General features: G+C 50.4%; 1 long non-coding RNA gene across 1 annotated transcript in view; it reads right to left on the bottom strand.

The window, feature by feature from the left end:
* LOC119563963 overlaps nucleotides 1-26,691 on the bottom strand; it is a 40,401-nt gene that overhangs the window by 12,418 nt on the left and 1,292 nt on the right. The window contains exon 2 of the long non-coding RNA XR_005222768.1: nucleotides 11,004-11,128. This is a non-coding gene — a long non-coding RNA (uncharacterized LOC119563963). The remainder of the gene's footprint in view (nucleotides 1-11,003; nucleotides 11,129-26,691) is intronic.

Here is a 26,691-nt window from a genome sequence, read left to right as displayed (position 1 = left end):
ACAATGCAGCATTATGTTGGGGAAACACCATAAACAGAATTCATAACACCAACCATGAGCAAAAGACCACCCCCAAGTATGTTTGGCAGTGTCCTTTTCCCCTCAGGGTCTTAAGTCCATTAACCTGTCAGTCAGTCAGTCAGTCAGTTAGTCAGTCACACACACACACACACACATACACACCCCACCCCACCCAGTTTCTGTCCTTGGTCAGTGCAGCCCCGAGTTCAGAAGTTCATCTGCAGAGTTTATCTCTCAGCCTGGGTGGAAGTGGAGGGAAGTATGGGGGGCATCTTACATGCTCCGCTGCTCGGGTCGATGGTCAGGTGCCACACCTCTCCATGGGGTCCTGCTGCAGTCTTCACCACCAGCCATCCTGCTGTCCACTCCACTCACAAACTTGTCTTCAGCCCCCGCCCCCGCCCTTAACACAGCTCTCAGCAACTTCAGCTCTTTAGTGATTTCAGCTCTCAGTGATTTTTAGCCGGTAGTAGGAGGAGCCTCAGTGCTAGTACACCACTAGCCCAAAGCAGGGCTAATGCTTAGACTAGGCATCAGTGATTTCAGCTCTCCAGCATATAACAAGAATCCTAATGGAGCCAAAATTAGCTCTGTTATTACACCATGGAGAGGGGCAGAAAGAGAAGGGGTCTAACCAGTGTTTCAGGCCCTCCAACAAGGCCCACACTACTGGGTACATATACATACCTACCCCCAACCTCTCTCAATTCCCTAGGCATTGGAACCCATGTCCCTTGCCTAGCGAGTACTACTTAGTTGAGGGTGAATCCCTCCGTCATAAAATGCCAAGTACAGTTGTACGGTCCTTGAGTCACATAACTAGGATAAGAATGCTTTATTATTCCTGCCCCAATAACAGAGAAACAGGGGATCCCACAGCAGCCAAACTGACTATTTGGGCAAGCAGTCCATCATGCTAGACAGGGTGGGGGTGCCCATGCAAATGAGATCAGCCCCTGAAGTCCTCTTCCACAGCTCACCACCACATGTTAGGGTACAGCTCATTCTGACTCTGCTTACAATTGTGTCACAAATAACATTGACAGTTTCAACGATGATCTTCTCTTTCATTTTTAAATTGATTTCATTGTTTCTAGTTTCATTGAAAAAATACCTTCCTGCTTTTTTTACGTTTCTCATCAGATATATCAGAGGAACTTATATTTTCTGTTAATGTTAATGCCTCTGCTTCCACTGACCTATAGTCATTTTGAACTTCCATGACAAAAGTTTTAACTGAGGCTAACAATTGTGCAGCATTCAATAAATTTGTATCAACCTTTTGCAGTGATTTTCTGATGGCATTAATTCTTTGAAGTAAACGGTTCCACAAAAGAGTAAAAACAGCAATATTGTACTTTTCAAACTTTTCTGCAAAGGATTATGCTTCAGTTTTCGCAGGTGGTTTTTCAGAATTTCATGTGGCTATGTCGAATAAGCTTTTCTTTATATCATCTGTGACAGGGTCAGGCCAGATGGCTACAGGAGATGTAATCCTATTGGGATCCAGGAAGTGGGCAGGCAAAGCCCGCCCACTGCTAAAGGATCCCCCCCCCCAGCCTAAGAGGGGGAGCCACAGGACCTGGACACCAAATAAATCTGGGGGACAACAAATGAAATAACAGGGACAGGAGTGTGGTGAAAGGGTCAAACGAAGGGAACCGGACGGGGACACCGAGCAGAGAACCCCGGACAGCGCCCACTGCTCCTCAAAGGTGTCAAGGGAGTCAGTGGACACCGCCCAGAGGAACTCTGCCCGGATACATGAACGGACGGAGGATCGGAAATAGGCCCCACAGTCACAGGAGACTCCATCGGCCAACCGCCTCACTCTGATTTTATAGCTGGCCATTTTAGCTAGGGCCAGGAGGAGGTTGACCAGGAGATCCTGTGACTTTGTGGGGCCGCAGATAGGGAGTGTATAAATAAGAAGGGGAGGGGAAAAGTGCAACCAAAAGCATAATAAAATATTGGTGAGGAGCCGGAATAGGGGCTGCAGCCTGGCACACTCCAGATATACATGTGCCAGGGTTTCCCTCACGCCTCAAAAGGGGCAGGTGTCTGGGATAGAGGTGAACCGCGCCAAGAACACGCCCATGCTCATGGCTCCGTGAAGGAGCCGCCAACAGATATCCCCGGCGGGCCTCGGGACCAAGGTGGATTATAGGCTGGCCCACTGGGGCTCCTCACCCTCCAAAGGTGGCAAGAGGTCCCGCCATTTTGTATCAGGGCGGGACACCACGGTGAGGGCGTGTAGGGTGTGGAGCACAAGCGTGTATAGATATTTCCTTGGCGCTGTTTGGAAACAGACCGGCTGCAGCTCAGGCAGCCGGCTCACAGTGAAGGGCTGAGGGGGTCGGTTGGGTCCACGGGGCAGGGGCCCAAATAAAAGATCTGGCAGGCCTGGGGTAGTGGGTGGGCGGGGTGCGCCCTCGTGCAGGACCCGGTCGAGATAAACCCGAGCAGCAGGCGGCAAAGCGGCCCTCACCTCCTGAAGTATGCACAGGGGAGTACAAGGTCTGGAGAACCCCATGCGCTGAGCGAGCATCAGGGGATCCAGCCAGTCTCCCCGGTCACAGTCCAGGAGGTCTCCGACTCTTGTGACTTCTGCCAGGACCAACCTCTGGCGCACCGAGCGGGACTCCGCCACCTGCACACGGAGCTGGGGGTTGTGTAGCAGGGGCTCTGTGAGAAGATCTGCCCCCTCGGTGGCTGCCATGGACCTGGTCGTTGAAAACAGTTTCCAGGTCCGGAGGAGGTCCTGGTAGAAGACCAGCAGCCCAGAGAGGTCTCGCGGAAGACCTCTCGGATGGAGATAAAGAAGCTGCCGGTCGTATCGGAGCCCTCGGAGGCGGTGCAGGAAGGCATGTGCCAGTGTGCTCCACGCCGGACTACCTGCACCACAAAGGAGCCTCTGCAGGGCCTGGAGGCGGAAGACATGGACCTGAGTGTGCAGACATTTCAGGCCCTGCCCTCCTTCCTTCAGGGGTAAATGAAGAACTCCAACAGGGGCCCAGAAACGGGAGCCGCGATCCATCTCCCGAAGGAGGTGGATGCAGGATCGAACAAAGGCACCTCGGGCTTGATGGTCCTGAGTTACCTGGTGGCCTGGCAAGCAGTGGAGACGGGGCTCTCCCGCTCGTCTGAGCTTAGTGGGGGAGCTGCCCCTTGGGCCCGAGCGGGAGCAGTGATGGACTGAGTGGGAGGAGGGGCGGCTTCGGGGGCCGGGCAGCTTGGGGCGCCGGCGATGAAGGGGCCAGCGCCCTGCCGGGCTCAGGGGTCCCGGATGTTCCTCCTTGCCGGGCTAGGGGGCAGTCCCTCCGGATGTGCCCCATCGCCCGGCAGAGGTAGCACCATGTGCCATGCAGCCGTTGCCGCTGTGGATACCATCATTACTGTCATGTAGGAGGGGTCCTATAATACATGGGTGTCTACCCCCCCACCCCCAAGTACCCTCCTCCAGGGGTAGATGGAGAACCCCTGCAAGGACCCAGTGCAGTCCTGACCAAAAGAACTCTAGAATCGATCTCCGGAGGTGGGTCAGGAAACCCGGGGCCGGGGCCAGGGTGTTGAGCCGGTACCAGAGCATGGACAGGACTAGTTGGTTAAGCACCAGTGCTCTCCCTCGAAGGGAGAGACATCGGAGTAGCCTCATCCATTTCCAGATCCACTCTATCACCCCGCCCTCTAAATTTTGCCAGTTCTCCGGCGGGGAAGGGTGTGTGGCGGAAAGGTAAACGCCGAGATAGAGCAGTGGACCCGCGCTCCACCGGATGGTCTGAAGCGCGGGTGGGAGGGAGCTTGCCTGCCGCCAGTCCCCTACCGCCAAGCCAGAGCTCTTGACCCGGTTGACTCGGGCGGAGGAGGCTGCCGAATAGATGGCCTGGCATGCCTCCACTCGCACCAAGTCACCCGGGTCCTGGACCACGAGGAGTACGTCATCGGCGTACGCCGACAGGACCAGCCGCAGCTCCGGCTCCCGCAGCACCAACCCTGTCAACCTCCTGCGGAGGAGAAAGAGGAAAGGCTCGATCGCCAGAGCGTACAGCTGGCCCAAGAGGGGGCACCCCTGCCGCACTCCTCGCCCGAAGCTGACCGGTTCGGTCAGGGTCCAGTTGAGCCTAACCAAACACTCCGTGGAGGCATACAGCACCCGGAGAGAACTCACAAACTGAGGTCCGAATCCAAACGCCTGCAGAGTGCCCAGGAGGTACCCATGGTCTACTCTATCGAACGCCTTCTCCTGATCAAGAGACAGGAGGGCGAACGACAGACCGTCTCTACGCCCGAGTTCCAAAAGGTCTCGGACTAAAAATAGGTTGTCAAAAATGCTGCGACCCGGGACAGTATAGGTCTGGTCTGGGTGGATCACGTCCGCCATCATGGACCCTAGCCGCAGCGAGATTGCTTTCGCTACGATTTTGTAATCCGTGCTAAGGAGTGAGACGGGACGCCAGTTTCGTAAATCGCGGAGGTCCCCCTTCTTCGGCAGCAAGGCGAGCACCGCTCGCCTGCACGACAGAGGGAGGACCCCGCTCTGCAAGGACTCAGCCCAGACAGTGACTAGGTCTGGGCCGAGGATGTCCCAGAACGCGCGGTAGAACTCCACAGTCAGCCCGTCCATGCCCGGAGATTTATTGGTGGGCATGCGACGGAGGGCTTCTGAGAACTCAGCCAGGGTGAGAGGCAGCTCTAGTCGGTCTCGGTCGCCCACACTGACCGTGGGAAGTTCCTCCCAGAGCACCCCGCAAGCGCCAGGATCGGTCGGATCCAGGGAGAAAAGGCTTGTTTAGAAGTCACGGGCCCTCCCACACATCTCACACATCCCACACATCTCCTCCGGATCCGTGAGGGGGGTGCCGTCTTCCGCTAGAAGGCAGGTGACGTGTTTCTTGGCCCCCCTCATTTTCTCCAGGGCATAGAAGAAGCGGGAGCCGCGGTCCATCTCCCGAAGGAGGCGGATGAGGGACCGAACGAAGGCACCTCGGGCCTGGTGGTCCTCGAGGCCCCGGAGCTCCTCCCGCTTCTCCCGGCACACTCCGCAGAGGGACGGGTCCTCGGGGTTGGCGGCCAGGCGCCTCTCCATCTCTAAGACCTCCCGTTCCAACTGTTCTATCGCCGCATTTCTCCGTCGGCTGGTGCCCCAGGTGTAGTCACGGCAGAAGAGCTTGGTGCGCACCTTCCCTAGATCCCACCATCGCCGCACCAAGGGAAAGGCATGCCACTGCTCTCCCCAGGCCAGCCAAAACTCCCGGAAGGACTTCACAAAGCTCTCGTCCTCCAACAGGCTGTTGTTAAAGTGCCAATAGGCTGGCCCCGGTCTCTCTGCACGGAGGGAGACTGTTATGGTGGCTAAATGATGGTCAGAGAATGGGGCCGGCCAAATGATGGAGGAGTGGGCCTGTGAAAGATGGAAACAGGATAAGTAAATACGGATAAGTAAATACGAGAGTGGTGTGACCGATGGGCCTCCACCCAGACAAAAGTGAACATGGAGGTGTCATCTGGGTGATGGTCACTCCAGACGTCCACTAGGGAGTGATGTTCGACTATTCCTCGGAGAATGTTTGCGGCGGCTGGGCTCAGCTCGGCCCCTGAGCAGTCCTGTTCCTCGAGGGTGGTGTTATAGTCCCCTCCCAGGACCAGCCACTCATGCAAATCTAGGGTGCTGAGAAAGTCAGACACCCGCCGATAGAATTGTGGCTGCTTTGGGCTCGTTGGCGGGGCATAGATGTTAACAAGGTTGACCATGAGCCCCTCCATACGGACTCGAAGGTGCAGCAGGTGGCCCGGCACGGCCTCAGTGACCCCTAGCACCTCGGACCGTAGGGTGGGGGAGAACAGGGTCGCCACTCCAGCTTGCCAAGTCGTGAAGTGGCTAAAGTATACCCCGTCCCCCCACTCCAGCCGCCACCTGTCCTCGAAGGTCGGGTCCGTATGGGTCTCCTGCAGGAAAGCTACAGAGTACCCCCCTTCCCGAAGGTAAGAGAGCACCTGGGACCTGCGGAGAGCCATCCTACAGCCCCTGGTGTTCAAGGTTGCAATAATGAGAGGTGTCATGCGGAGGGCTGGGACGGTGGGGGTTTCTTATTGGTGGGGGTGTTCTTGGCCCCCGGCGGGTTGCGCAGCAACCCGTGACCCATCCCGTGGATGAGTAGATCTTTCCGGAAGCCGCGGGCCCGCTCATAGGCCGCAGCACCGCGCTTTCCTTGCCCTCTGCCCTCCTTTTTAAGCGCCCTTGTGGCCTGAAGAATTTGATCAAAGTCCCCCCATAGCTGAAGAGCCAGCTGTACCCTATTGCGGGAGCCACAGGTGTGTTCTAGGAACTTCCGTAGTGCATGCCGCAGCTCATGGGGGGGTGGGGTTACGATTTCCGGGGTATTCCCTGGTGGGGCTCTTAATGCAGCCTCGTGGTCCGCTAAGGCGGGTAGGCAGGGTGCGGACCGCCGACGGGGCGTCTGACAGGCTGGGGTTATTAAATCCATTTCATGCCTTGGGGTGGAAGGGGATGGCGGGGAAAAAATTGCAACTCCTAATGGGTCGCGACTAGAAAGTGCAAAGACTGCTCCCTGGGGGGAATCTGCGAAAGGCGGGAAAAAAATAACCTCAGGGGCGGCAATAGCATTGCAGGAGGAGGTGAATTGGGCAGGGACAGGGGTGGGGGCAGGGGCAGAGGTAAGGCTCTGGGTTTCAGGAGGCTAGCAGCTAAAAGAAGGTGCCTCCTGAGCAGAGTCGAGGGTTAAGGGGTAAGGGAGGGGGCTCCCAGTGACGCTAGGCGCTGGCTCCGTGGTGGTCTTGGCGGCCATGGCATCAGGTGGTGGACCACCTTCTGCAGGGTGCTCACCCGGGAAGGCAATTAGGGGGAGGGAGCATGGGGAAAGGGGGGCTGGGGTGAGGTTGCCCAGATCGAGGCCAGCCAGCAGTAGATCATCCTCTCCCTGGGTGACCTGGGTCAAATCTAAGGCCTCAATCTCCGCATACACGGAGGAGAGGCCAACTCCTGCTACCCCGAGGGCCTCTCCTCTAGGGCCCGCCTCAACGGTCGCTTCGGGGTTCACGGGGGGTTCGGGTGGTATCCGGGCGGAAGGAACTTCCTCAGGGGTCTCGGAGGGGAGGGTCTCCCGTGGAGGGGGAATTCTGCCCTTCAATGCCAGTCTGTCTTCCCCTCCCGACACCAGCGGATGGATCTCACTCGTGGCCATAGCGGAAGGCTCAAAATCAGTGCCTCCCTTCCTGGACTTCCAGGGGGCTTCCGCATCGGATGGGTGCAGCGGAGCTCGAGCCTTCCACTTGCCTCGCTTCCCCTGGACTAGGGTCCAGCCCTCCATAGCGTCGTCTGGGGGTTGGTTAGCAGGGGTCGTGTCGGGGGACGGAGGCAATGGTTCAGGGGTTCAGGGGGGGTAACGGTGAGGCAGCATGAGGGGCGGGGGGTTCTCCTTGGGGCGGGCCCTCTCCTATACCCGGTAATATCTTTGCCACACCCTCCTCCATAGGCTCTGCCGGATTGGTAATAGCAAGGGTGGGACTCCCTTGCTCGCCTGGGCGTTGTAGGAAAGGTGTCTCTTGGGCCCGGACGGGAGCAGCGATGGGTCGAGTAGGAGGAGGGTTGGTTTCAGGTGCCAGGCGGCCAGGGGCGTCGGCAACGACGGGGCCGATGTCCTGCCGGGTCTCGGGGGTCTCAGGTGCCCCTCCCCCCTGGGCCAAAGGGCAGTCTCTGCGGACATGCCCCGCTGAGCAGCAAAGGTAGCACCGGGCCTCTCCCGTGGAGTAGTAGACCTGATAGCGGGCTCCTTGGTAGGGGACTTGGAAGGACCCCTCGACCGCCTCTCCGTCACGCGCCGCCGGCGGCGGTAGAAGCTGCACTTGCCAGCAGAACGAAAGGACGTGACGGAGGGTGGGGTCCTTGCAGCCCAACGGGAGAGGGCTGATGACAGAAACAAGTTTCCCCAGGGTGGAGAGAGCGGGTAACAGGGTGGCATTGGGTAAAAAGGGAGGAATGGAGGTGAGGACGAGGCGAACGCCCAGGTCTTCTAGCGGCTCTAGGGGGACAAACACCCCCCCCCACAGCCAGGCCCCTCTCCACTGCCTCCTGGGCGGCAGCCTCCAAAGCTAAGAAAAAAACGACCTTCCCATACATTTTGGAGGCCGCCACAATAGCCGTGGGTCCTACCACCTTCGCCAATGCCTGCACGTATGTCTCCACGTGGGGCGAGGCGGGCACCAGGAGGCAACGGACACCGTGTCTCCTGGTCAAGGTGGGGAAGGGGCCCCGGTCGCTGGTGATGGTAGCGGAGGCAGTGGGTGGGCGAGATGACGAGGCGGCAGGCAGGGGGGAGCCTGCCACCGCCCGGGCATACGTCCTGGGGACCGGGGGAGGGACGTTTGCAGAGCTGGTGGAGGGAACAGCAGGGAGGGACGCCATGGTCGATGACGAGGCCACAGCGGTGGGGGCAGCCTCTGCCATGGAGGGCCTAGTGGTTTTAGCGGGGCTCTTTCCTTTCTTCCCGCCCTGGCCTTTCCAGCCAACTGGGGGGGTTTCCTAGAATCTGGGGGGGCGGTGGACGTAGCAGCGGCAGTAATCGCCCCGGTGCCTCCTGCTGCCGGTGCCCCAGCGAGGGCGGTGGCAGGTGTTTTGACAGTAGTGGGGGGGGGGGCTTGGGGGTTGGGCAGGGGGGTAGGTGGGGGAGGGACAACTGATATTGTTAGAGGGGCCTCGCCCCTCTCATTCCCCGCCATTGTGAGCAGGGAGAGACGGGGAGACACCAGAAGGAGCGGGGGGGGAAGCAGATTAACCGCTCCTCCCTGCTGGGCTGCAGGCGGCGGGGGGTGCCAAAGGGGTTGAACTGGAAGGGGGAAAAACAGAAATCGGGGTCCGGTGATAGGGGCAAGCTGTGGGGTAAACAGTCTGGGGGGGTGTGGACCCACGCACGTTTGTCCAAAGAGTCTCATTCGGTCGGCTGTTATGTCCGGTCCGAAAGGCAAAGTTCAAAGCAAACAGCTGGATCCGAAGGCAGATGGCAGGTTGCCAGCAGGGATGGACAGCGGGGGGGCCGTGACAGTTGTAATAATGTTGGGGGGGCACCAATGAATCGGGGGGCAGCTCCGTGCCACACCCCCTGTGCCGCCACAAACGCAATTAAACCACAGTCAAACTCCCCCCCACGAGAGTATAATTCAAAAAATTACTTAGTCTTACGGCCCCCTCCACGATGATTTGTAGCTTCCCTGGGTGATTTCCTCTGTCTTCTATCTTCTTCTCCAGCTTTGTTGGCTTTGTACCAAGGCTTCCGGCAGGCCGAGAATGTTGCAGAGATAAGAAGAAATTCCGAGCTGACAGCAAAACGGCTGGGTCTGGGGGCTTCCACTCCCCCCTCCGGGTAGCGGGTCAGCAATCTTCCCCCTCTCCTCCGGGGGTTTCAGCTAAGGCAAATAGCTGTGCCCGAGAGCAGGCGTGGGGCGGGGGGTGCTGGCGGCAGGCTGGCAGCCGACCAGCACTCGAACGGCAGCAAAGAAAAACGGCAAAAAAACAAAACAAAACAAAAAAGCGTCTGGCCCGGTCGGGGGGGGGGGAACTAAGGCAGGGTCAAAAAGTAAGACAAATCCAGGCCAGGGGGCTATAGGAAAGAATAGAAAGCAGATAGCTGAGGAGCAAGTGGGGGAGGTCCCGTTTCCCAACAGGAAAGGTTCCAGAACAATCAGGAACCTTCTGGAGACAATTAAGACAGACAGGCTGATTAGAACACCTGCAGGCAATCAAGAAGCTGTTAGAATCAATTAAGGCTGGCTAATCAGGGCACCTGGGTTTTAAAAAGGAGCTCACTGCAGTTTGTGGTGCGCGTGTAAGGAGCTGGGAGCAAGAGGCACTAGGAGCGGAGAGTGAGAACGCGGACTGTTGGAGGACTGAGGTGTACAAGCATCATCAGACACCAGGAGGAAGGTCCCATGGTGAAGATAAAGAAGTTGTTGGGAGGAGGCCATGGGGAAGTAGCCCAGGGAGTTGTAGCTGTCGCAGAGCTGTTTCAGGAGGCACTCTAGACAGCTGCATTCCACAGGGCCCTGGGCTGGAACCCGGGGTAGAGGGCGAGCCCGGGTTCCCCCCAAACCTCCCAACTCCTGATCAGACACAGGAAGAGTTGACCTGGACTGTGGGTTCAGAAAAATGGCCAAGCTGAGGGCTGCCGTGAAGCTCCAAGGTGAGCAAATCCGCCAATAAGCGCAAGACCCACCAAGGCAGAGGAGGAACTTTGTCACACATCATAACTTATTTTCAAAGCCAAAACAGCATGTGCACGAGCAGACCACCTGGTGTCACAAATTCTTTTGACTGTCAAATGTTTTTCACTTGCCTGCTCCAAGTGTGATTGTAGCATATTCCACTGCTGCATGGAAACCGGAAAAAGGACACATACGTTTTGAACAAAGTCAAAAAAATGTGTAGCTCCCTCACAAGATTCGGTTGCAGCGTCGCAGATTAAATTTAAGGAATGGCTGGAACATGGTATGAATAAAGCAGAGGGGCTTGCATTGTTCAGTCTTGCCTGTCAACCTGAATATTTTCCTGCCATATTTGCGGCTTTATCAAAGCTCTGCCCAGGACAATTTTTGATGTCCAAACCTAAATTTGCAATGATTTCCAAACCGTTGTCTCCAGACATTCAGAGTATGGGATTTTAGCAGGACAAAACAAAGAAATCACTCTACATCTTCACCATTCCCGGTCACATATCTTAAAATTGATGTTAATTGGTCTACATGACTCACATCTGGTGCTGAATCGACTATTCTGGAATAGTACTTGGCATCCTTTAATTCATCAGTGCATTGGTTTCTGAGCCACTCTGCCATTATAGTGATGAATTCATCATAGGTTTGGTGTGTTAAAAGGTTGGTCTTTCCTGGGCCACAATACTGATAATTTTTCAAATGTTCTCTGAGAAAACCGTCAAATTCACTAAGATATTCAAGGCAGGTTAAAAAATTACCTTTTTGATTTGGCAATGATGACTCATCATGTCCTCTTAGAGGTAGTCCCAAAGAAGACAGCAGTTTGACCGTGGCAACAACACATCTCAGCACCTTCCTCCAATCAGAACACTCCTTTTCACTCCTGAGCCAATAACACAGAATCAATTCTTCCAGATAATTTACACCTTGGAACAAACTTACACGTAGCATTAATATGAGTATGGGAAGTTTCCCATATGATCAGCAATATGTCTTGCAACATTTCTCCAATTAGAGTGCCCACCGATGAATGTTTGTTTTCCTTTACTATGGTCAGGGAATAATTTGCAATCATAAGAGTAGACTGCCTTAGTGGTTTCCGAAAAAATCAACCAAATTCTCATTTCTGTCATGCCATTTTTTTTCATCCTCAGAAAATTGGACTCATGAAGACCTCTCAATTGCTTTCATCCTGCAACCTCATACTCTTTTCTCAGATTTTCCATATTACCTATGTTTTTTTGGTTTATTTACTAAGAAATAGTCTATCATAGCCAATGAGACAGATTTTGGCCATAATGCAATGTCTTCGGTAGGTTTCTTCCCTTCCTTCAACAAAATTACCAATATTTTGTAGTTCCATTGTCACTTCAGGGTCCACTTGTTTAACTTTTGCAGTCGTTGTGGTATCCCCACAACTCGGCAAGTGATCAGATAATTCAGATGTTTCCTCGCCCCTACTTTTTGATGAATGTCCACTATTCAATATTTCAAGCTTTTTAAAATACGATGGCAAACTGTCTTTTTGCTTAGCTTAATCTTCTTGCCTCGCCTTCATTTTTTTGCTTTTTTGACTGCCAGACTCTTAGTGTCGCTTCATTATTGCTAAAAAACTGACCTTGATTTTAGGCAGATTAAAAATGTCTGAAAGAGCAGGGACCTAGCCAAGGGTGGGCCTGGGTTGGTCCTGGACTTCTCAATTAGGTTTAACATAGTTAATCTCGCATTTTGATCAGGCTCTGTAAAAACGGGATTTTGAAACACTACATATGTAACCCTTCTGCCAGGTCAAGCCAGCAGCAACAAGAGACCGGTTCAGTATCTAGGGGTTCCTTTTCAACAATATATTACAAAACTGGCTCGAGCCCCCACCCAGTGACCTGGGACAATTACACACTGTGACATTGCAGTCTATGTGATTTTATAAAAATATGCTAATGAGTGTGAATATAATGTAACTAGAATATGCTTCATGCAAAAGGTCTCTTGTAAGGTATCATTACAGAGTTTATAATCTACTGAGTGTGGTCATCCTATTTGTATAAATGTATCACTCTTGTATCTGAAACTAGAAATATGAAATATAACTCTGAGGGCCTATTGTAATTATGCAAAGCGTGGGCCATTAATGGTGGTTTGGAACCTTGATGGCTCCCAGCAGCCAGGACAATTGACTGTGGATGGCTCTGTTTGCAGGCAGGCCTTCCTGTGAGTCAGGCTGGGAGGAATGAAGGTCTTGGGGTCTCACAGGACATGTGATCATGTCACCTGACCTGGAATCCGTCTTTAACCTGGTGCTATTCCATTGAGAACTAGGAGTGGAAACCCAAAGAGGGACAAAGGATTCCCACATATAATTGGGTGGAACAGAACAAGGAGGGAGCCATCATGAGGAATCCCCTAGCTACCACCTGATCTGGAACAAGCGCTGTACCAGGGGAAAGGACTGTGCCCAGACTTGGAAGGCGTCCGGTCTGTGAAAGAAACTTATTGAAACACCTCTAAGGGTGAGATTTTATCTGTATTCGGCTTTATTACTGTACTAGACTTAGACTTGTGTGTTTTATTTTATTTTGCTTGGTAGTTCACTTTGTTCTGTCTGTTACTACTTGGAACCACTTAAATCCTACTTTCTGTATTTAATAAAATCACTTTTTACTTATTAATTAACCCAGAGTATGTATTAATACCTGGGGGATAGGGGGAAACAGCTGTGCATATCTCTCAGTTAGTGTTATAGAGGGCGGATAATTTATGAGTTTACCCTGTATAAGCTTTATACAAGAGGCTGCCCAGTGTGCCTTAGCAATAAAGCTCTCCAGCTGAGATTTATGTTAAGTGTGTGGGTGGCCCCTGAAGACGTCTCGGTGAGTGGGCAGCTGGTGGAGAGGCATGGCAAGTGGCTAGCAGGGTACCTGGTGGAGAGGTGTGGCTAGCAGGGTGCCTGGTGGAGTGGGCCAGAGCAGAGCCCTGTCGAGGCATGGCAATCAGCCATTGGGGCAATGAGTGAGTACCCGAGCAGTGCAGTGTGTAAGGTGCCTACTTACCCCCCACCCCTGCCTTCCACTCAAGGTGGGAGGTGAACTCTGCGGATGAACCTCTGAACTCTGGGCTGCACTGGCCAAGGACAGCAACTGTGATTAGGGACAGGCACGTTAAAGGGATTTTTGGGTTGCTGGACTTAAGACCCTGAGGGGAAAAGGGCACTTTCCAACATACTTGGGGGTGGGTCTTTTGCTCATGGTTTGTGTTTATGAGCCCTAGTTGTGGTGTTTTCCCAAATTAATACTGAGTTAATTCCCTCTGTAGTGACTTGATGACTCACCAGTACAGCACCTCCTGCTGGTTCAAGGCAGCCTCTTGTAATAGGTGCTGTCCTAAAGTAAGTCTAATACTTAAACCTAAGCATCAGTGACTTCAGCTCTACAGCATATAACAAGACTGTCAATTGAGTCTAAATTAGCTCTTCTATTATATCATAGAGAGCAAAATGGTATCTTGGGCAAAACCACATTCCTTACCCACACTCTCTCAATTCACTGGGCTCAGGAACCCATGTCCCCTGCCTAGCAAGTGATATTCAGTTGAGGATGAGTCCCTCCATCGGGGTATGCGAGGTACAGGTCTTCTTCTCTCGGTTCACACAAAAAGGATAGCAATCCTTTATTACTCCTGCCGCAATAACAAGGAGACTGGGGATGCAACACCAGCCACAAGTGATCATTTGGGCAAGCAGTCCCATCATGCTGAGCACCTAGGCAGGGTGGGTGTGTCCACGCAAACAAGATCAGCTTTTGAAGTCTTTTTCCACAGCTCACCACTGGATGTCAGGGGAGAGCTCATCCAGACTCTGCTTACACATACTAATGACAAATCATGGGAATGGTTGCAAAGTGCGGGGGAGGGTGCTTTTGTTCAACTGGATAATTGGTCAAGCAGACAAGCTTTGATTGGCAAAAGACAATTTCCCTTAGTTGCTGTTATGCTATTGCGGAGACAGCAAAAAAATGGAGAAGCAAAACCTTTGCTAGACTACCTCAAAAAAACATGTTTAGAGCACAATTTGCAGAATAAGTCTGCAGAATGCAGAAAGCCTGGACCGCTTTGCCACTTGCAATGCTTATTAAATTCAGTCATTTGTCAGATTTGGCCTGCATTTTGGGGTCCCCTGTCACTGGGGGCCTCATGCCACCGCACGGTTTGTTTCACGATAAATCTGCCACTGCCTGGAGGAGCCTGACCAGACCATGGGGACCACAGAGGAGACCAACCAAACTGAGGAGAGTCTGAACGAACCTAATTGGATTGGAGAAGGGCAGACAGAGTGGGACCAGATTGGAGAGCTGCCCAGAGATAGTTCACCAGCTCCTCGGTGCTCAACAAGACAGCAAAGGGCACCTGTCTGGCTCAATTTGGAACAGTGGGCTGCCTGATGAAAGAGGAGCAGAGACCTGGGGTTTGGCCAGTGCTGCTGTGGGGCAATGTGCAGCAGGAAATTCTTGGAAACATTGAAAAAAGGGGGGTAGCATGTGATATTCAACCTGAGAGGTTTTTGACTAAGGAAAGGGACAAGGTTGCCCTTTCAATAAGCGGGGGAAGGGTATAGCCCAAGGTCCAATGTGCTTCATCAGCAGCCCTGGGAATTACAAGTTGTGGATTACAAACTGTGACATGTTGGGAGAACTTCCTGGTTCCTGCCAGGATCTTCCCTCTGTCCCCCCCCCCCCCGCCTCCCCCAGCAGGAGGTCTCAGCATTGACGGAGCTGGGAGCATGGAGCCGATGTCCCTGAAGGTTTGTCAGAGTGGGCCTGGTCTGAAGTGAACACACAACACAGAACATACAAAGGAGCCTCAGGCCCAGTTTCTCAAAGTTGTGTAAAAAGTCGCAAGGCAGGCTTCCCTATCTGGAACAACCTCATACTGGGCCAGTGAACTGGAGAGGGGGCTACAATTGTTGAGTACATGTACAGCATTGAAACACTGCACTAAAACACACTGCTGGTAACATACCTGTCCCTTTCTCACTGACCCTTCACTAGCACACACGCTGGCAAACACCCCGAGCATGGTGAGCGTATCCAGGGGCGGGAGACTTTGTGCACTGGAGAAAAGCAATGTGAAAGGGTCATGGGGCACTTATTGTGGGGAGTACTACTCTAAACTTTCCCACCCTTTTCCACAGGTGAGGGTCATTGTGGCAGATATCTCACTCCTGAGGGAAAGCAGGGGAGCCAGGGCGTGTTTACTACACGCTTGCCGCTTCTGCCCCAGTCCCTCTGCTGCTCGCCTGCGTGCCACTTTGGTCCCTGCCCAAGTGACTGCCGAGTGGCGCAGGAGAGTGTCCTTCAATGGGGGAAGGAACAAAGCAGCTCTGCCACGGAAGCTCTGGCAGAGGATGGGCGAGTACCTCAAGGAAAATTTCCTAGAGATCCCTCTAGAACGGTGGTTCCCAAACTTGTTCCACCGCTTGTGCAGGGAAAGCCCCTGCCGGGCCGGGCTGGTTTGTTTACCTGCTGCGTCCGCAGGTTCGGCCCATCGCGGCTCCCAGTGGCCGCAGTTTGCTGCTCCAGGCCAATGGGAGCTGCTGGAAGCGGCGTGGGCCAAGGGACGTACTGACCACCACTTCCAGCAGCTCCCATTGGCCTGGAGCAGCGAACCACGGCCACTGGGAGCCGTGATCAGCCGAACCTGCAGATGCAGCAGGTAAACAAACCGGCCCGGCCCGGCAGGGGCTTTCCCCGCACAAGCGGTGGAACAAGTTTGGGAACCACTGCTCCAGAGGATTCCCATGAAATCTTGGTGTGCATCAACATCCTGTTCTGCAGTACTACTTGGCTGCATGGGGAAATGCCCAGCACACAAAAACAAAGCCAGCCTTTCTACATTTCTCTGCCCTCAAACCACCTCTGCACTTCACAAAGCAGATGACACTAAACTGGGAGGAGAGGTAGATACGCTGGAGGGTAGGGATAGGATACAGAGGGCCCTAGACAAATTAGAGGATTGGGCCAAAAGAAATCTGACGAGGTTCAACAAGGACAAGTGCAGAGTCCTGCACTTAGGATGGAAGAATCCAATGCACCACTACAGACTAGAGACCGAATGGCTCAGCAGCAGTTCTGCAGAAAAGGACCTAGGGGTTACAGTGGACGAGAAGCTGGTTATGAATCAACAGTGTGCCCTTGTTGCCAAGAAGGCCAATGGCATTTTGGGATGTATATGTAGGGGCATTGCCAGCAGATCGAGGGATGTGATCGTTCCCCTCTATTCGACATCTGGAGTACTGTGTCCAGTTTTGGGCCGCACACTGCAAGAAGGATGTGGAAAAATTGGAAGGAGTCCAGCAGAGGGCAATAAAAATGATTAGGGGACTGGAACACAGGACTTATGAGGAGAGGCTGAGGGAACTGGGATTGTTTAGTCTGCAGAAGAGAAGAATGAGGGGGGATTTGATAGCTGCTTTCAACTACCTGAAAGGGGGTTCCAAAGAGGATGAATCTAGACTGTTCTCAGTGGTAGGGGATGACAGAACAAGGAGTAATGGTCTCAAGTTGCAGTGGCGGAGGTTTAGGTTGGATATTAGGAAAAACTTTTTCACTAGAAGGGTGGTGAAACACTGGAATGTGTTACCTAGGGAGGTGGTGGAATCTCCTTCCTTAGAGGTTTTTAAGGTCAGGCTTGAGAAAGCCCTGGCTGGGATGATTTAGTTGGGGATTGGTCCTGCTTTGAGCAGGGGGTTGGACTAGATGACCTCCTGAGGTCCCTTCCAACCCTGATATTCTATGATTCTACTTACCATGGGTCTCCTCTCCAGCTTCTTGCTCCCTGGAGAGTAACTGCAGAGACTAGCTAGACACCTCCAGAGTGGAGAACAGCTCCTGACTGCACGCAGCACTAGGCAAGCCCACCATGGGCTCCCCATCCTCTGCCTCCATCTCTTCATCGATGACTTCCTTCCCTGGGTTAGGTCTAGTTTCCATCAGCTCCAGCCAGGCCGAAGTATCAACAGTGCTCTTGGTGGTGGAGGTGGGGTCGCCACCTAGCATAGCATCCAACTCCTTATAAAAACGGCAGGCCTGGAGCACAGCACCGGAGCAATGGTTTGCCTCCCTTGCATTCTGGTACACATTCCTCAGCTTCTTCACCTTTGGTTTGCACTGCAGCATGTCCCTGTCATAGCCCTTTTCATGCAAGCTGCGTGAAATCTGGCCTTAGGTATCGAAATTCCTACAGCTGGAATGCAGCTGGGACTGGACAGCCTCCTATCCCCAAATACTGAGCAGATCCAGGAGCTCTGTATTGGTCCAGGTGAGAGAACATTTGCTGCGTGGAGCCACCACGGTCACCTCGGAAGATGCAATGGGAGCTCTCTACGCCAAGCAAACAGGAAGGAGAATTTCAAAATTCCCAGGGCTTTAAAAGGGGAGGCTGGAAGCTTGTTTACTTGGCAGTGGAGTTGCAACTGCTGACCAGAGCGCTCAGGATGGGCATTGTGGGACACCGTCTGGAGGTCAATTACAGCAATAAACTCAAGCACTGTGTCTACACTGGCACTTTAGCAATAAAACTTTTGCATAAAAAGCCTTATGACTCTCCTGGAGGTGGTTTTCTTATGTTCTGGAAATGAGGCGTTCCACTGGCACAAGTGGCTTTGCTGTGTGTACGCCTCCACTGTTTCGTCGCCAAAAGCTGCCTTTTGGCGAAAAAACTTGGCAGTGTAGACAAGCCTTAAATCAACCGGCAACTAGTTTAGGATTCCTCTACATTTGATTCTAAGCTGACGCTAAACTGAATAAACTGCTTTTAAACTGAAATAAAAGGATTCACATGGGGTTTTGCACCAGTTTAACTAAACAGGTTTAAAACCAATTTAAGTGTAACCAGTGCAACAAACCCTAAACAGCAAACAGATGCGGAAAAGGGAAGTGAAGTGACTCAGCCAAGCAGCAGAGGAAGAAACAACTTTGATCTCCACTGGACTATGCAGTCTTCTGAAAGCCTCCTGAAAGAAATCCCTGTACTATATGAAAAACTGGAACTGTCCAGTATAGCTGGTGACTTTACAAATGGAAGGCATTATAGCAGGACTAGTTATTACAGCATCGGTCTTAAAAGGGCTCAGAGACATGTACATGCTCATTTCTTCAAGGAGAGGCATTTTTCTTCAAACGTAGCAATTTGTAAAACAGCAAGAACATGCAGGCCCTCTGCAGTGAGCGAGCACCTCTCCCGACCCCTCTGCGCGGGGAGCTCGGGTAAATCAACGCAGAGCAACCTCCACAGCGTGCCCTGCTGCTGACACAAGCAGGCAGACTGACGAAAAGTGTTTGACAGGCCACGTGGACATACGGGGAAGGCAATTCTGTCTCGAAAACAGCACATCACATTAAGTGGCATCCCCTCAAGCCTCTGCAGATCTATAGGGCAGAGCCAGAAGGTATCAAATTCTAAACAGACAGCATCAGATGCACCATTAGGGCTTGAAAAATTAATGTGAATATATTTGCAATGCACCAAACCAAAGCTTTTTTTCATGAAATTGCAGACACAGGGAATGGAGACCAGTTAAAGGGGCAATATCTAGGACATCTGAGCTATATCCTCCCTTGTTAATTACACTCTCTTGGCAGCTGAAAAAATAAACTTTCTTTCCTTACCAGCACTGGCTGTTTGCCGTTCTCACCTCTGCCCCAAAGGGAGAGTGGCTCTGGGACAGTAATCAACGGCCAGCCCTGAGAGCAGCCAAGGAACCTGTGTTGCACTGCCATCAGAGGGTGCACAAGACACCTTAAGTCCTGCATAAACCAGGGGATCTTTGAATTTCATATGGGCATGAGGATGGATCTAAAACTGAAACGAAACTGAGATCCGGATGAATTCTTGTGGTTTTAAAGTAGGTCACAAAGTCCGTGGGAACAGAGTGGCAGGGGTGTCCCTTTAAGAAAGCATCTTTGTGCACAACACAACCATGCATTTCACACATTTCTGCTTGCTAAGTATGTCAAATGGCTGTTTGGTCGGTTCACACATAACACAGCGCACTCCCTCATGGCGGAGCCTTTTCATGTCAATATCTGAAGGTGCTCGGTAATTATTTGGTGCATAAGAAGGGCTGGGACAACCAAGCTCAGCCATAAAGGTGCTGCAATGGAAAGGGTTAACTGTTTGCATTCCACCAGGAGCCCCATGTATACACGGCTATGCCATGCCAGCTGCGCACAGGGGTGAGTGACTCTGCCCCCCCCATCCTTCATTTATTCCACCCCCGCATAGTTTTCACACTCACCCCACCCTCCCTGGGGTTCTGCACTCACTCAGTGGGGAGGATATTTGGGGAATGCCCACAGGCACCATGCCAGCTTGGCTGTCACCCTCCCCCACCCCCCGCTGGAGCTCAGAATTAAAGTGCATGGCCCCTTGCATGGCAGACCTGTGCAGCACGCAGAGTTTGGTTTGGAGGCAGTGATGGCCTCACAGTCAGGCACCAGCGATGTGAAATCCAGGGCCCTGTTCCGCTACAGAGCACACCGCTGGCACCATTCAGTGACTGATCCTGGTGGCAGCAGCTGTTGTGGGGGCAGGGTCAGACACTGCCCAGTTTGCCTTGGGCAGCAAATGGCCTAGAGTCAGCACTGCTCCCCCCATGGCCAGTGGGATCTCTGCCTCTTGCAGCCACGGACCCAGGGCTGGATTACCCAATAGGCAGACTAAGCACGTGCTTAGGGCACCAACAAAGCAGGGGGCACCAGAAAAATTGAGAATTTTTTTTGAAAATGAGATATGTGTCTCCCACAGATGGAAAACCAGTTGAACAATTTATAACATTCCCCAATTTGAAAAGCCACACTGGTGAAGAAATGGCAAATCAAGTACTGCATTATCTGTGCCAAGTTTGCAAAACAGATTTCTCAAAGTGCAGAGGTCAATCTTATGACAACGCTGCCAGAATGTCAGGGCGTTATCAAGGAATGCAGAAGAAGCTTTTAGAACAGAACAAATATGCTATATTCATACCGTGAGCTGCACCCTCTCTCAATCTTGTTGGCCTCAGTGCTGTTGATTGTTGTCCGGTGGCAGTAAGTTTTTTCTCCACAGTCCAGTTACTTTATACATTTTTCTTTGCCTCAACACACCGATGGGCAGTTCTTAAAACATATTTGGGCAATGATCGTGTGTTGAAATCTCTTTCTAATACTCACTGGGAGGCATATGCAGTGGCAACAAGTGCAATTCTGGAGCCCTACTCAAAGATTGTGGATGCATTAGAAAGTATAGCTGAAGACCAATCACAAAAGGGAGAAACTATACGAGAGGCAGAAAACATCACAAACAAGATGCAAGAACTAGAGTTTGTATTCATGTTGACCATGATGAATGAAATTTTACAACACTTTGACCACACAAGTCAAGCTCTCCAAGAAAAAGAATTGGATTTGAAAACATGTGCAGAACTCTGTCAATCATTAGCAGACCACTTACACACTTTGAGGAATGATTTCAAAAGATCTGAAGACATATCAAAAGATATCTTGCCTGATACTAACTACAAAGAAGCCCAGTCACGCAAGCGAATCAGGAAAAAACAAGCAAATGATAGCAGGGCAACAGAAACAGCATTGAATCCTAGAGACAAATTTTGCGTATCTACTTACTAAACTATAATTGATACACTTGAAGCTCATTTGAAGAGGAGAGGAGAAGTGTACAAAGAAGTATCAAGTAGACTTTCTTTTCTAAAGGCTATGGACTTATCCGACGAACAATATTCACAAGGTTCCCAAAAGCTAGTTGACTCATACCCTGTTGACTTGAACACGAATCTCTGTGGAGAAGTGCGGCAGTTCCACTGTTATATGAGCACAAAGTTTAATGAAACAGGAAAAATGAAATTCAGTCACATTGATCTTCATGACACAATATTGAAAGACGGAATACAACGTGTATTTCCCAATGTAGAGATCGCACGACGTATTTTTCTAACGTTGATGATAACTAACTGCTCTGCAGAACGCTCTTTTTCTCAGCTGAAAAGAATAAAAAACCCTCAGAGAACAACAATGTGTCAGGACAGACTTGATTCACTTTCCCTATTGTGTATGGAAGCGGACATGCTTCGTCGAATCAGCTTCGATGAACTTATCCAGAATTTTGCAATCAGAAAATCTAGAAAGAAGCTATTTTAATTTCAGCATACGTGTAAGTTTTTTGTGTCATTTCGAAAAATAAAATTTTATTTTACGGTATAGTATTGTTTTTATTTTGAATAACATATGGGGGGTACCATAATCTTTTCAGTGCTCAGGGCCTCTAAAGGTCTTAACCCCGCCCTGCACCAACCAAGGGCCTGGCAGTCACACACCAGCTGTGCTGGAGCTCCAATAAAGCCACCGTGCAGCACAGGACTGTCAGTCAGAATAGTTCAAGCCTGGCTTATTTGACCGAATAGAGACTGAAAAGCCTGGGAGGGAGGTTTCAAGCCCTGGCTTAAATGGGCTAAGAACTCTTCCCTTCAAATGTGGAAAGGGCCCATTAATATTGCATGAGGCTGAGGGCAGGTGGGGACAGAGCCAGCCACAGAGACCAGGGAGAAAGAGATGGGGTGGGGTGGGTGGAGGAAGAGGAAAGAGATGGCCAATCTGCCCTGGAGGAAAATTCCTTCCCGACCCCATCTAACATCCCATCACAGGCCATTGGGTATATTTACTGCTAATAGTCAAAGATGAATTAATTGCCAAAATTCGGCTATCCCATCGTACCATTCCCTCCATAAACTTATCAAGCTTAGTCTTGAAGCCAGATATGCCTTTTGCCTCCACTGCTCCCCTCAGAAGGTTGTTCCAGAACTTCACTCCTCTGAAGGTTAGAAACCTTCGTCTAATTTCAAGTCTAAACTTCCCGATGGCCAGTTTATACCCATTTGTTCTTGTGTCCACATTGGTATGGAGCTTAAATAATTCCTCTCCCTCCCTGGTATTTATCCCTCTGATATATTTATAGAGAGCAATCATATCTCCCCTCAACCTTCTTTGGGTTAGGCTAAACAAGCCAAGCTCCTTGAGTCTCCTTTCATAAGACAGGTTTTCCATTCCTCGGATCATCCTAGTAGCCCTTCTTTGTACCTGTTCCAGTTTGAATTCAACCTTCTTAAACATGGGAGACCAGAATTGCACACAGTATTCCAGGTGAGGTCTCACCAGTGTCTTGTATAACGATACTAACACCTCCTTATCTCTACTGCAAATACCTTGCCTGATGCATCCCAAGACCGTATTGCAGGCAAAACAGAGGAATTACCCCCACAATTTCCTGTGTTTTTGTTCTATAGGCAGGCTAGGTTTCAATGGCTCCTATCTTTTAAGGGTTATGGGGAAATTATCCCACTGTTCAGTTATTAAATTCATGAGGTGGTGTACCTCAGTTTTTCTTCTTATACAGCAGACCAAGTTTATAATATTCTTTCTGCTGTGCTAAGTTTTAAGTGTATTCACAGGTAATAGCTGAGAAGCATCATTACCATATGACCTTAAAGGTTTTTTCAAAAATCATACACACTATCCATTGTTACAGGGGTTCTTCTTAACATTAAATTTATCCCAATGTTTAATATTAACATCAAATCTATTAACTTCGATTTCAGCACTGCATACACACACAAAAAGAATATTTTTCCTACTTAGGGTTAACCTGTCCCTCACTTATTTTTAGGTTTGACTTCTTTTTCCACCTTCCTCTATCAGTAAGGTAATTTGCATTTTCACAGACACTTTCTGGCTTGCTTTTGGATCCAAAGCCATCAGCAGGCCAGAGACCCTCTCTTAAAAGGGGACACAATCAACTTCCACCTGAGTTTTGATTTCTTTTCATTTTCAACTTCTGCTTCCAAAACACACAGTGATCTGAAAAAGAAAACACAACCTACTTAACCATTTACAACAAACACTTTGCTTCTCTACAAAAGAAAAAGGACACTAAACTATCTAAACTACTACATGCCACAAGGGGCCACAACAGTGGTTCCCTTAACCAACCCAGCAATATTGTTAATCTATCCAACTATACCCTTAGCCCAGCAGAAGAATCTGTCCTATCTTGGGGCCTTTCCTTCTGCCCCTCCACCCCCACGAACATGATATAGTTCTGTGGTGACCTAGAATCCTATTTTTGATGTCTCCGACTCAAGGAATATTTCCAACACACCTCTGAACAACATACTAATCCACAGAGACCTCCCTACCAACACTACAAAAAGAAGGATTCTAGGTGGACTCCTCCTGAAGGTCAAAACAGCAGACTGGATTTCTACATAGAGTGCTTCCGCCGACGTACACGGGCTGAAATTGTGGAAAAGCAGCATTACTTGCCCCATAACCTCAGCTGTGCAGAACACAATGCCATCCACAGCCTCAGAAACAACTCTGACATCATAATCAAAAAGGCTGACAAAGGAGGTGCTGTCGTCATCATGAATAGGTAGGAATATGAACAAGAGGCTGCTTGGCAGCTCTCCAACACCACTTTCTACAAGCCATTACCCTCTGATCCCACTGAGAGTTACCAAAAGAAACTACACCATCTGCTCAAGAAACTCCCTGAAAAAGCACAAGAGCAAATCTGCACAGACACACCCCTGGAACCCGACCTGGGGTATTCTATCTGCTACCCAAGATCCATAAACCTGAAAATCCTGGGCGCCCCATCATCTCAGGCATTGGCACCCTGACAGCAGGATTGTCTGGCTATGTAAACTCCCTCCTCAAGCCCTACGCTACCAGCACTCCCAGCTATCTTCGAGACACCACTGACTTCCTGAGGAAACTACAGTCCGTCGGTGATCTTCCTGAAAACACCATCCTGGCCACTACGGATGTAGAAGCCCTCGACACCAACATTCCACACAAAGATGGACTACAAGCCGTCAGGAACAGTATCCCCGATAATATCACAGAAAACCTGGAGGCTGAACTTTGTGACTTTGTCCTCACCCATAACTATTTCACATTTGGGGACAATGTAAACCTTCAAATCAGCGGCACTGCTATGGGTACCCACATGGCCCCACAGTATGCCAACATTTTTATGGCTGACTTAGAACAACGCTTCCTCAGCTCTCGTCCCCTAACGCCCCTACTCTACTTGCGCTACATTGATGACATCTTCATCATCTGGACCCATGGAAAAGAAGCTCTTAAGGAATTCCACCATGATTTCAACAATTTCCATCCCACCATCAACCTCAGCCTGGACCAGTCCACACAAGAGATCCACTTCCTGGACACTACGGTGCTAATAAGCGATGGTCACATAAACACCACCCTATACCGGAAACCTACTGACGGCTATACTTACCTACATGCCTCCAGCTTTCATCCAGACCACACCACACGATCCATCGTCTACAGCCAAGCTCTGCGATACAACCGCATTTGCTCCAACCCCTCAGACAGAGACAAACACCTACAAGATCTCTATCAAGCATTCTTACAACTACAGTACCCACCTGCTGAAGTGAAGAAACAGATTGACAGAGCCAGAAGAGTACCCAGAAGTTACCTACTACAGGACAGGCCCAACAAAGAAAATAACAGAACGCCACTAGCCATCACCTTCAGCCCCCAACTAAAATCTCTCCAACGCATCATCAAGGATCTACAACCTATCCTGAAGGACGATCTCTCACTCTCACAGATCTTGGGAGACAGACCAGTCCTTGCTTACAGACAGCCCCCCAACTTGAAGCAAATACTCACCAGCAACCACACACCACACCACAGAACCACTAACCCAGGAACCTATCCTTGCAACAAAGCCCGTTGCCAACTGTGTCCACATATCTATTCAGGGGACACCATCATAGGGCCTAATCACATCAGCCACACTATCAGAGGCTCGTTCACCTGCACATCTACCAATGTGATATATGCCATCATGTGCCAGCAGTGCCCCTCTGCCATGTACATTGGCCAAACCAGACAGTCTCTACGTAAAAGAATAAATGGACACAAATCAGATGTCAAGAATTATAACATTCAAAAACCAGTCGGAGAACACTTCAATCTCTCTGGTCACTCGATTACAGACCTAAAAGTGGCAATTCTTCAACAAAAAAACTTCAAAACCAGACTCCAACGAGAGACTGCTGAATTGGAATTAATTTGCAAACTGGATACAATTAACTTAGGCTTGAATAGACACTGGGAGTGGATGGATCATTACATAAAGTAAAACTATTTCCCCTCCTACTGTTCTTGTAAAGTGCTGGAAATGGCCCACCTTGATTATCACTACAAAAGGTTCCCCCGCCCGCTGCCCCTCCCCCCGCTGGTAATAGCTCACCTTTCCTGATCACTCTTGTTACAGGTCTCAGAGTAGCAGCCGTGTTAGTCTGTATCCGCAAAAAGAACAGGAGGACTTGTGGCACCTTAGAGACTAACCAATTTATTTGAGCATAAGCTTTCGTGAGCTACAACTCACTTCATCGGATGCATTCAGTGGAAAATACAGTGTATGCACTGAATGCATCCGATGAAGTGAGCTGTAGCTCACGAAAGCTTATGCTCAAATAAATTGGTTAGTCTCTAAGGTGCCACAAGTCCTCCTTTTCTTGTTGCGGATACAGACTAACACGGCTGCTGCTCTGAAACTTTTTTCAAAGTGACAGTCTGATTACTCAGAGCCACCTTAAGGCTCAGTGTTTCTAATGTTGCTTCTTTTTTGTGTGTGCACCTCACCCCTGCTGTTGCGTGAGAGGGGCAGTGTCTTTTTTTTAACTTCTTATACTACAGCTCTCACCTGCTATTTTGTTACAAAAAAAAAAAAAGGATCCAGAATTTCTCCCCATTCTCCTGGGTTTGACTGCCCTGCTGCAGCCAGGACTTGCATCTTTTAAAAAAAAAATTGAACTGTTTGCTATTTGCTGTTGAAAGCATTGAGGTACCTTAAGAGTTAAATGCTAAATACCAAAGCCAAACAACACTAGTCACCTTTGTCTGGCAAAAAAGTGTTTCTCAGTTTTGCAACTTTGAATGAAAGATTCAAATGGCTTTTTAGTGGTGTTATTTTAAACCAAACCAAACCAAAAAACAATTTATCTTAAACCCACAAAACAGAGTTTTACAAGCCAGGAGCACCGGCCTTGGTCCCAAACACTCCACACACTTACACAGTATATCCACACACACACACACACACACACAGATACAAGCATACTCTTCTGCTTCACATCCCTTACACTGCTTTAATTTTTACGCAGCTATACATACATTACATTGGTATATATTTGGGGTCAGGTAAGTTTCAGTAGAAACCCCTTATGTTCTTTCGGCAAATTTGACTAAATTGTTCAGTCAAATGATTCAAAGCAGACTGTCTTTTTGCCTGGCTTATTTACAAGCATTCCTTTGGAAAAGGGCCCATTTTTCCTTCAGAATGGCTGCAAAGAAACCAAGA

Source organism: Chelonia mydas, chromosome 18 (assembly GCF_015237465.2).
Source record: "Chelonia mydas isolate rCheMyd1 chromosome 18, rCheMyd1.pri.v2, whole genome shotgun sequence".
Taxonomy (NCBI): domain Eukaryota; kingdom Metazoa; phylum Chordata; order Testudines; family Cheloniidae; genus Chelonia; species Chelonia mydas.
This window is presented reverse-complemented; position numbering and strand designations above follow the sequence as displayed.